Source organism: Sapajus apella, unplaced genomic scaffold (genome assembly GCF_009761245.1).
Source record: "Sapajus apella isolate SASKATOON/1434 unplaced genomic scaffold, GSC_monkey_1.0 scaffold144, whole genome shotgun sequence".
Lineage (NCBI taxonomy): Eukaryota > Metazoa > Chordata > Mammalia > Primates > Cebidae > Sapajus > Sapajus apella.
Genome location: NW_022437084.1, coordinates 1,396,652 through 1,406,934, shown reverse-complemented (window position 1 = coordinate 1,406,934; position 10,283 = coordinate 1,396,652). Strand labels below are relative to the sequence as shown.

General features: G+C 51.4%; 1 long non-coding RNA gene across 1 annotated transcript in view; it reads right to left on the bottom strand.

Annotated features, from left to right (window-relative positions):
* Positions 1-10,215, bottom strand: part of LOC116540799 — an 18,321-nt gene extending 8,106 nt beyond the window's left edge. The window contains exons 1-2 of the long non-coding RNA XR_004264590.1: positions 9,534-10,215; positions 5,404-5,406 (exon numbers count right to left, since the gene is read on the bottom strand). This is a non-coding gene — a long non-coding RNA (uncharacterized LOC116540799). The remainder of the gene's footprint in view (positions 1-5,403; positions 5,407-9,533) is intronic.
* Positions 10,216-10,283: the final 68 nt, after the last annotated feature.

The window sequence follows — 10,283 nt, the reverse complement described above, 5'->3', positions numbered from 1 at the left end:
GTTCTGGAGCTGGCAGGGGTCCCATCCTCATTTCTAGGAGGGCCTACTCTCCTCAGCCCCTCCCCCAGCCCCTTAAATTCCGTAACACTTGTGTCTGTCTCTGGGCCCGGGCAGCCCCACGCCTGGACCACGTGGTGACTCAGGAGGCTGCCTGTGACTGCTCCTGCAGCCTCAGCCTTCCTCCGCCTGGGCACCCGCCTCGGCTGGCTCTTTGAGCTGGTGCTTGGGCCGGGTCTCTCTCTGCACATGGGGATGCACTGTCTCTGCACCTGCCTCTCAATCTACACAGCGTCTCTCCCCAGGAGCCGTTCTGTTTCCTGAACTGTTCCTGTTAACTGCGGGCCTCCCTGCTTTGAGCTGAATGCCTTGGGGAGCCTTCCTGGCCTCCTCTGCCATGGTTCAGGCTCTGCATCCACACAAGAAGCCCCTCTTTTTTTAAATTTTATTTTTACATTTTGTTTTTTTGTTTTTGTTTTCTTTTTTGAGATGATGTCTCGCTCTTTAGCCCAGGCTGGAGTGAAGCGGCGTGATCTCGGCTCACTGCAGCCTCCACCTCCCAAGTTCAAGCAATTCTCCTGCCTCAGCCTCCCGAGTAGCTGGGATTACATGACCACTCCCCACCACCACCACGCCCGGCTAATTTTTTGTATTTTTACAAAAAATACAAAACATGGTTTCACCATGTTGGCCAGGCTGGTCTCAAACTCCCAACCTCAAATCATTCACCTGCCTTGGCCTCCCAAAGTGCAAAGATTACAGGTGTGAGCCACCGTGACCAGCAAGAGCCCCCTCTTTTAAGAAAGGATTCTCTTGGGACCCAGAGATGAGGTGGCAGGAGGGGGCTGCTCTGTGGTGACGAATCAGCTCTGTATTGGATGTGGCAGTGATTACATGAATCTACACCTGAGCTAAAGACACACATAAGCCCATGCGCACACACGTGCAAAGAAAAGTGTGTGAAAAGTGAGTGTGCAGCGTGGTCTGTAGTCTCGTTAATAGTTTGGTTCCTGTGTGGCTTTGCTGGTTTCCATTCTGGACTAAGTTACACAAGGTATCGCCATGGCGGGAGGGCAGGTGAGGGAGATGCCCCCCCGCACTGCGTGTGTAACCTCTAGGGAGTCTATAATTATCACAAAGGAAAATATTAAAAATAAAACAGAATTTCCTAGTAAACACAAGGTCTCCCTCTTCCTAAACAGTCCACTCTGCCTAAGCAGAAGGCCTTGGTGAACCCACAGGAGCCCAGGGATGGCTCCTTCATGCCACCCCACCCCAGGGTTCCAAGGGTGTTCTTTATTGCCTGTAATCCTAGCACTTTGGGAGGTTGAGGCAGGTGGATCATCTGAGGTCAGGAGTTCGAGACCAGCCTGGCCAGGTTTCTTTTTTATTTTCTTTTTTTAATAGGGTCTCGCTGTGTTGCCCAGGCTGGAGTGCAGTGGCGCAATCACAGCTCACTGAAGCCTTGAATTCCTCGGCTCAAGCAATCCTCCCACCTCAGCCTCCTGAGTGGCTGGGACTACGTGCCGGCTACCACAGCCAGTTAATTTTTGTATTTTTGTATTTTTTTTTTTTTTTTGAGACGGAGTTTCACTCATGTTACCCAGGCTGGAGTGCAATGGCGCGATCTCGGCTCACCACAACCTCCGCCTCCTGGGTTCAGGCAATTCTCCTGCCTCAGCCTCCTGAGTAGCTGGGATTACAGGCACGCACCACCATGCCCAGCTAATTTTTTGTAGTTTTAGTAGAGACGGGGTTTCACCATGTTGACCAGGATGGTCTCGATCTCTTGACCTCGTGATCCACCCGCCTCGGCCTCCCAAAGTGCTGGGATTACAGGCTTGAGCCACCGCGCCCGGCCAATTTTTGTATTTTTTTGTAGAGACGGGGGTCTCATGATGTAGCCCAGGTTGGTCTCCAACTCCAGGGTTCAAGCGATTTGTCTGTCTTGGCCTCCCCAAGTGCTGGGATTATAGGCTTGAGCCACTGTGTCCAGACAGAATTTTTTTTTTAAAATGAGGCAGTGGTGGAGGGTGGGTCAGATACCTCTGGAAGGAAGACAGGTGACGGGTGATTTTGGAGAGAAAGGTTCTTGGTGGTGTGGTAGGGGTGGAAGCTGGGTGGAGAGCAGGCCGCAGGTGCAGAGAGCTCTTCGCTGTGAGATAAGGGAAGGATGCTTGACATGGCTGTTGATGAGTCCGGATGACACTCGGAACAAAGACAATCACGCACATGTATTCCGTGCTCAGCACAGCCAGGCACTGTGATGAAATCTTTCATTTTCCTTTTCTTCTTTATATGGAGTCTCACTCTGACACCCAGGCTGGAGTGCAGTGGCGCGATCTCGGCTCACTGTAACCTCCGCCCCTCAGGTTCAAGTGATTCTCCTGTCTCAGCCTCCCGAGTAGCTGGGACTACAGGCACGCGTCACCACGCCCCACTAATTTTTGTGTTTTTAGTAGAGACGGGGTTTCACCATGTTGGCCAAGCGGCTGGTTTCCAACTCCTGACTTCAGGTGATCCACCCGCCTCGGCCTCCCAAAGTGCTAGGAATCCAGATGTGGGCTACCACGCCTGTCAGATGAGCCCCTTTTTAAAATGTTTAAACTTTAGGGAAACGTAAACTTTTTATTGTTGTAAAATAAACGTAGCATAGAATCCACCATTGAACCGTTTTTAGGTGCAGTTCAGTGGGATTAAGCGCATTCACATTGTTGTGTAGCCATCACTCCCCTCTAACTCCCCCAGGTGTTTTCATATCCCTAAATTCTGTACCCACTAAATGATAACTCCCTGCTTCTCCCTCCCCCAGCCCCTGGCAACAATTCTACTTTCTATGTCTATGAATTTGACTATTCTAGGTACCTTGCATAATAGGAATCAGATTTTTTTTTTTTTTTTTTTAAGAGATAGGTCTTACTCAGTCACCCAGGCTGGAGTGCAGTGGTACAGTCACAGATCACTGCAGCCACAACCTCCTGGGCTCAAGCGATCCTCCCCCTTCAGACTCCTGAGTAGTTGGGACTACAGGTGTGCACCACCATGCCCAGCTAGTTAAAAAAATTTTTTTTTTTTTAGAGATGGGCTCTCACTATGCTGCCCAGGCTGGTCTTGAACTCCTGGCTCAAGTGATCCTCCTCCCACCTCAGCCTCTCAATGTGTTGAGACTACAGGTGTGAGCCACTGCACCTGGCCAAAAGGAATCATATACATATTTGTCCTCTTGTGAGGGGTGTATTTTACTTAACCCAGTGTTCTCAGCAGTCATCCACATTGTAGCATGTGCCAGAATTTCTTTCCTTTCTTAAGGCTGAATGTTATTCCACTGTGTGTATAGACCGCATTCTGATTAACCAGCCATTCTTTATCTGGGGTAGCGCCTTCCCTCTTTCTTTTCCTCCCTCTTTCCTTCATCCCTCCATCTTCTCTCACCTGCCTTCCTTTTCTCTCCCCACTCTCTTTTAAGCAAATATTTATCAAGCACCTATTATGTACACCCTCATAGTTCTAGGGTCTACAGCCATGAACACAATAGATACCCCTTCCAAAAAAATCCCTGCCCTACTGATGTTTATATTCTGGAGGAAAAAGAAAGTAAATCAACACAATATATGACATTACGAGTTATGAGGGTCTATGAAAAGGTGGCAGCAAGGGCCTCCCTGCAATGGAAGGGGGTCTGTAGGTCTCGGAACTGCAAGAGGGCCAGTGGGGGGTTGAGTGGGCAAGGAAAGAACAGACAATGAGGGCAGTGAGGTCATAGAAAGTCTGGCCTTCTCGAGAGAGGCAGTATCTTGTTCCCATTTTACAGAGAGGGAAACTGAGGCCGAGACAGGAGGTGGCTTGTCCAAGGTCCCACAGCTGGTAGGTGCAGGAGGCAGCAGAGAGACTCCAGGAGTGTCAAAACCTGCGCTCCACACTCTTAACTCTTCTTTCTGCTGTCTCCCAAGGCCACTGTCAAGTTCATTTGCACACTGATGTGTGTGTCCAACACGATTTGAACACATTTCATGTGTTCAAATGAATGAACTCACTGACACCTTCCCCTGGCCATGGGAGAGCTCGTGAGTACCTCCAGTATTGTTAACTCCCCTCATTGTACAGATGGAGGAAGCCAGGATGGAGATGCTCAGCCACTCACCAAGGTTACACAACGCTGAAGGGGGATGCCATGATTTGAGCCCAGGTGGAGAGCTCTTAACCACCTCACGAGATGTTCAAGAACAAAGGAGTGGATGGTGCAACCAGCAGCGTGGTGGGATCGGCCCCAGACATGGGGAAAGACGCCTCTTCCATTGTTTCAGGAAGGAAGGAGGAAAGGGCAGGTCAGGTGTAGGTAGGGTGTGGGTCCGATGGCAGGAAGTCGAGGCTGGTCGGTCCTGTGGTTTCTGTTTCTTCCAGGGAACAGGAAGAAATCTCAAGGGGCCTTGGCGGATGGGGTTGGGAAGGCTGAGGGTGGCGGCGAAGGGGCCCAGGTGACATTGAGGATCGTGTGTTTCAAAGGGTACCCTCTCAGTGGGTGGTGGATTTTTTTTCCTCTAACTTTCTAGATGTAGACAAAGAAAAGGTACCTGCAGGACAGGGGGACGGCGGGAGGAATGCTGGGACTGGGGAGCGGAGGGTTGCCAGGGCAGAGGGGACTCTGGGGCTGGTCTTGAACTCCTGGGCTCGAGTGATCCTCCTCCCACCTTGACCTCTCAGAGTGCTGGGATTGCAGGTGTGAGCCACTGTGCCCGGCCAAAAGGCATCTTGTTATTTTTGTCCTCTTGTGACTGGCTTATTTCACTCAACCTAATGTCCTCAGTAGGTGGAGACAAGGGGGCTTGCTGGGTGGGAGGCTGCCTGAGGAGGGTCAGGCGTCTTTGAGGTGGAAGAACAGGTATGACGCAGACAGCCGTGGCGCTGAGGCACGGGAGGCTGTGGTCAGGGAGTGGGACGTGGGATTTTGTGGTTTCAGAGGTGGAGCCCTTCTGGATGGAGATGGAGGCTGGGTGTGACCGTGGGAACGGATGGCGGGGGAGGTGGTCTCTGGCCACGTGGAGGTAGCGAGATTCAGAAACTGGGGCTCCTCTCTCGAGAAGCTTCCCACTCCTGTGTCAGCCCATGCCTGTCTCCGTGTCCACTTATAGCAGCAATCGGGCAGGTCACCAAGGGCTTCACATACATCCTCACACTGAATCCTCATGAAAGCCCTGTGGGGCGAGGGACTCTCATTGGTACCATGTTATAGATGAAGAAAGCAAGCCTTAAGATAAGTAACTTGGGCAAGTGGCAGAGCCAGGCCTCGAACCCAGATCATTTGGCTGTTAAACACTACGCCACTCTGTCTGCAAATCTGTTTCCATGTCAGCAAGGGCGGAGAATTCTGTTTGCCTCGTTCCTTGATGGGTCCCCAGCTCCTAGAACAGCCTGGTGTGAGTGTGCACACAGTGAGTGCTTGTGGGATGAGCGGACGGACCCCCACCTCTGTCTTCCCTCAGGTCCTGGAAGGGCTGGGATTTGAACCTCAGCCAGCATGACTTGATGCCTCCCTGCTTCTGATCTCATGTGTGTCACTGATTATCCAAACTCTCTTCGGGTAACCCTCACAGGTGCCTCTTCAAATGCACCAGCTCCGATTCAGTTAGCTTGGCGGCAGCTCTCAGACGTCTCTCAGATGTTTCCGAGCCAGCACTGAAAAGTGCTTTGCGCCAGGCAGCCTCTGTGTGCAAACCTGGGGGCCCCTGATGCTCGGCTGATGGACAGTGAACATTCCTGCCCCCATCCCACTTCTATTCCCTCCCATTTATTTCTGTTTAAGCTCCACGGTGTGCCCCAGCCTTCCCCGTGTCTCCTCTAAGTTGGCATCCTCTCCCTAGGTGCTTGGGTCAAAGCTGGGAGCGTCTTTGATTCCTCCCTCGCTCTCACCTCCCATGTTGGCAGCTCCTGTCACTCAGCTCCAAAATACACAAAAAAGAATCCACCCGCTAGTCCCCTCTCAGTCACCCTCTTCCAGGTCACCCTTATCCCTCACCTGCACAGATGCAGCAGCATCCTAACTGGTCTTGCTGCTTCCAGCCTCGACCCCCAACCCCTCCTGCCCTCGCCATGCTAAGTCCATTCTCTACTCTGCAGCCAACGTCTTCTTCAAACAGCATCGTGTTAAAACCTGCTTAAAACCCATCTGTGAGTCCCCACTGCAATTATAATAAAACCCAGATGCCTCCAGGGCACTCGGTGTCTGGCTTCTGTCCATCCTTCCAACCTCAGCACCCCATTGTGTACTGTGCCTCTGCCCCCTTGAGCTTCTTCCATTTTCTCGACATGGGAGGTGCCTTCCCACCTAGAGACTGGCGTTTGCTGTTCTTTCTGCCTGGGACACGCTTCCCACCACTCTGCCTGCGATCTTGCTTCAGATCTCAGCTTAAACGTCATCTCCTGACCACCTTCTCTAGAGCTGACCTTCCCTTCCAGTTTCAATCTCAGCTCCTCTGTGGGTTTCCTTCCTCCACCTTATTTTAATCTATAATTGCTTTATGTGTTTGCTCCCTTGTTTATTATTAGGGCTGGTTTTTTTCCTCTCTGTGGTGTTTATCACTGTTGGATGTCTCTCATCTTTTATTTATTTACTTTCTTACTCTTACGTCTTGTCTCATCTGTCTCCCACAACTTGAGTGTGAATGCTGACAGTGCAGGGATTTTCACCGGCTTTATCTGCCCCTGTGCCCTGGCACACAGGAGGTGCTCAGTAAACCTCTGTGGAAAGAAGAGATGTCTCTCACTAGAACTGAGGCTTCGCGGGGGCAGGGACCTTGTTTATCTTGTTGCTGAAGGAGGAAGATTATCTCAGAGCCTGCTCAGAATCTCTGCTTTTCTCTAGAATCTCTGCACTCAATGTCTCCACCTCCTCAGACCTGACAGCGCTCTCCAATTACCCAGCCCTGGGAGAGCGCACAGGTGGAAGAGGGGGAAGCCAGTCTTTCTGAGACTGGACTCCAAATCCCTGTGGGATGCTTCTGACCTGATGGGATGGGACACTGGCGTTTCACAGCTCCACTGCCACCCGTAGCTGTGTTTATGTAGGGGCTGTGTTTACTGAGGCTTTAGGCCACAGCAAAAGTCCCTTTGTTCCCGTGGAGACTAAGGCCTCCTGTTTATCTAAAGGACCATCTGTGTTCACTTGGGCCTCCGGCCTCAGCACCTCCCTGCCCTGGGCCTTCATATTTACTAAGCCCTACTCCTTCAGCAAAAGGATCTCCCGCCTTTACCATGGCCACCTGCATATGTGGCGAACATCTTTATTTTTGTTTTATTTTCTTTTTGAGACAGAGTCTTGCTCTGCTGCCCAGGCTGGAGTGCAATGGTGTGATCTCTGCTCACCACAACCTCTGCCTCCTAGGTTCGAGCGATTATCCTGCCTCAGTCTCCAGAGTAGCTGGGATTACAGGTGCGCACCACCACACCTGGCTAATTTTTCGTATTTTTAATAGAGACAGGGTTTCACCATGTTGGCCAGGCTGGTCTCAAACTCCTGACCTCGTGACCTGCCCGCCTCAGCCTCCCAAAGTGCTGGGATTAGAGGCGTGAGCCAGTGTGCCAGGCCTACATCTTTATTTTTGTTCAGTCTGCTTGCGAGAAACTTGTCTTGGATTTACACTGCCTTTGAGTAAATGCAGGGCTCTTCACTTTTAGGAAACACACCCTCAGCTTTGAGTAGCGTTCCCAGGTCTCGGTGAAAACGTCTTAAATAGCCCTCACGTCTGTTCTCGCCATCCTGACACCCTTGCCATGGCCCCAGTTTTGGCTGCCAGATCCATTCCGGACCTCTGTCCCAGCCTCTCCCTGGGCTCCTGGCTCAGAATCCTCCTACTCCAGTCTTTCCTGGACAGGGCCCTAGAGGCCTCCTTCTGAGACCCAGAGCTGCCCCTGTCGGCTCTAACCCTCCCTAGCACCCCATCACCGCCAGAAGAATTCCAGTGCTTTATGGAGGGCGGGCCACCCCTCCACCATCCTGCACAAGGAGGAGCGGCAAAGCTCGCAGGGACTCAGGGGCTCCTGAGCCTGCAGGCCTCTGTGCCTGCCGTTCTCTCTGCCTCGCACATTTGTCCCCATCACACCCTTTCCTGTGCTCATTCTTACTCATCTCCAGCTTCCGGTTTAAACATTACCTCCTTCAGGAAGCATTCCATGACGCAGCGTGCTGACTTAGAAGCCTCACCTCGGGCCTCCCCTGTGTCCCTCCTAAGCCCCACGGTGGCACGTATCCCTCCAGGTCTTGACTTGCCAGTGTCCCTGCCCACCTCTGCCGTCAGACAGGGAGCCCATTGAGGGCAGGGACCGGGTCTGACTCAGCCGCATTGCCGCACCGCCCTGCGCAGGGCCGCCAGCTCCAAGGAGGTGTCAGGAACTGTTTGCTGCATGAATAAAGGGGTGATCAGTATCCCTCCTTTGCTCAAATATCCTCCATGGCTTCTGCAGTGCTCAGAACCAAAGACAAGCCGAAGTCGCCTCTCCCTCTCACCTCTCCTCCACTTGCTCCCTCTGCTTTCTCCCTCAGTCTCAGAGTTTGCACTGCTGTTTCCTGCCAGGAGCACTTTCCCCTGTTCCCCCCCCGCCCCACCCCACCCTGTGCGCTCTGCCTCACCCTGCACCTTTCCCAGGGGATCTCCTCCTTGAAGGCTTCCCTGTCTCTCCTACTACATATATGCCATTAGCACCATCTGACACTATACAATTGACTTATTTTTCTGGGTTTTTTTGTTTGTTGTCTCTCTCGAGGGCGAGGTTTTGTTCCGTCCACCGCCGTCACCCATCATGTGCTCAAAAATTATTTGTTGAGTGGCTGAATGAACACAAGGGCCTCGAGGTCAAGGAGTGTCCCGTGTGTATACAGGGCCTTAAGATCTCTGCCGACCTGTGTCTCTCACCCTTGAGGAATGGCTCAGAGACCAGCGGGTAGGTGGGCGGAGAGAGCTGAGCTCCCGGTCTGAGCCTGGGAAGGGGAGACCTGGTTTTGCTGTCAATGACAACCTGATGCACAGGTGAGGTCACAGCGACCACTTGTGTCCAGAGCTGAAAAGAGCACCTTCCCCCAGGATTCTTGTTTTGTTTTGTTGAGATGGAGGCTGGCTCTGTCGCCCAGGCTGGAGTGCAGTGGCCAGATCTTGAGATCTCAGCTCACTGCAACCTCCGCTTCCCAGGTTCAAGCCTCAGCCTCCTGGGTAGCTGGGATTACAGGCACCTGCCACCCTACTTGACTAATTTTTGTATTTTTAGTAGAGATGGGGTTCTGTCTCAAACTCCTGACCTCAAGTGATCTGCCTGCCTTGGCCTCCCAAAGTGCTGGGATTTCAGGTGTGAGCCACTGCGCCTGGCACCCCCAGCTCTTCAGAGGCCCCCATGAGGAAGGCTGCAAGCCCAGGCTAAGAGGAATGGCAAGCACTCACTCAATGCCCGGCGCTCTTCTAGGCACTGATACATATTTATTAACAATAATCACCAGGTGGAAGTCCCATTCCTCCCCACACTGTACAGCCGAGGAGCCTGCTCAAGATCACACAGCTTGGTTCCAACCCTCGGGCAGTCTGGGTCTAGGAAGCACAACTGCAAATCTGCACGGTCCAGTAGAGTGCCTGCGGGTCCCAAGGGGCGGCTGAAGTGTGGGGAGTCTGGATTGAGATGGGCTGGAAGTATAACACACACATTGAAATTTGAAAACTTTATATGAAAAAAAAAACATGTACAAAATATCTGGCTTAAGTTTTAACATACTGATTACATATTAAAATGCTAATATTTTGTATAAGTGGGTCAAATACATTTATTAAAATGTCACTTGTGTCCCTTCTCTAGGAGAAAATGTTAAATTATACATACAGTTTGCATTTTCTATTGCAGAGTGCCTTAAACCACAAAAGAAATCCAACCACTGGCCACTCCCCCAAGCAGAGGGAGAAACTCCAATAAACAGAAGGGGAAAGGTCCTTTGCCCAAAGCCACATGGTAAATCACTGGCACAATAGCAATAGGAACCTAGGTCTCTGGCTTCCAACAGGCAGTGGAACCAGCAAAAGGGTCAAGAGCCCTTTCTTTGCAGCCCCTTTCCTGATTGGCTGCAGCGTGGCCCCGGAAACTTACTTTACCTCTCTGGGCTGCAAGTTTATCCTTCATAAAATTGGTGCTGAAGGAACCAACCCAAATGCTCATTGATCAACATGTGAATAAAGAAACTATGATATATATAAAAACTGTGATATATAGATATAGTGTGTCTATATATTATATATATATGTATATATATAAAGACA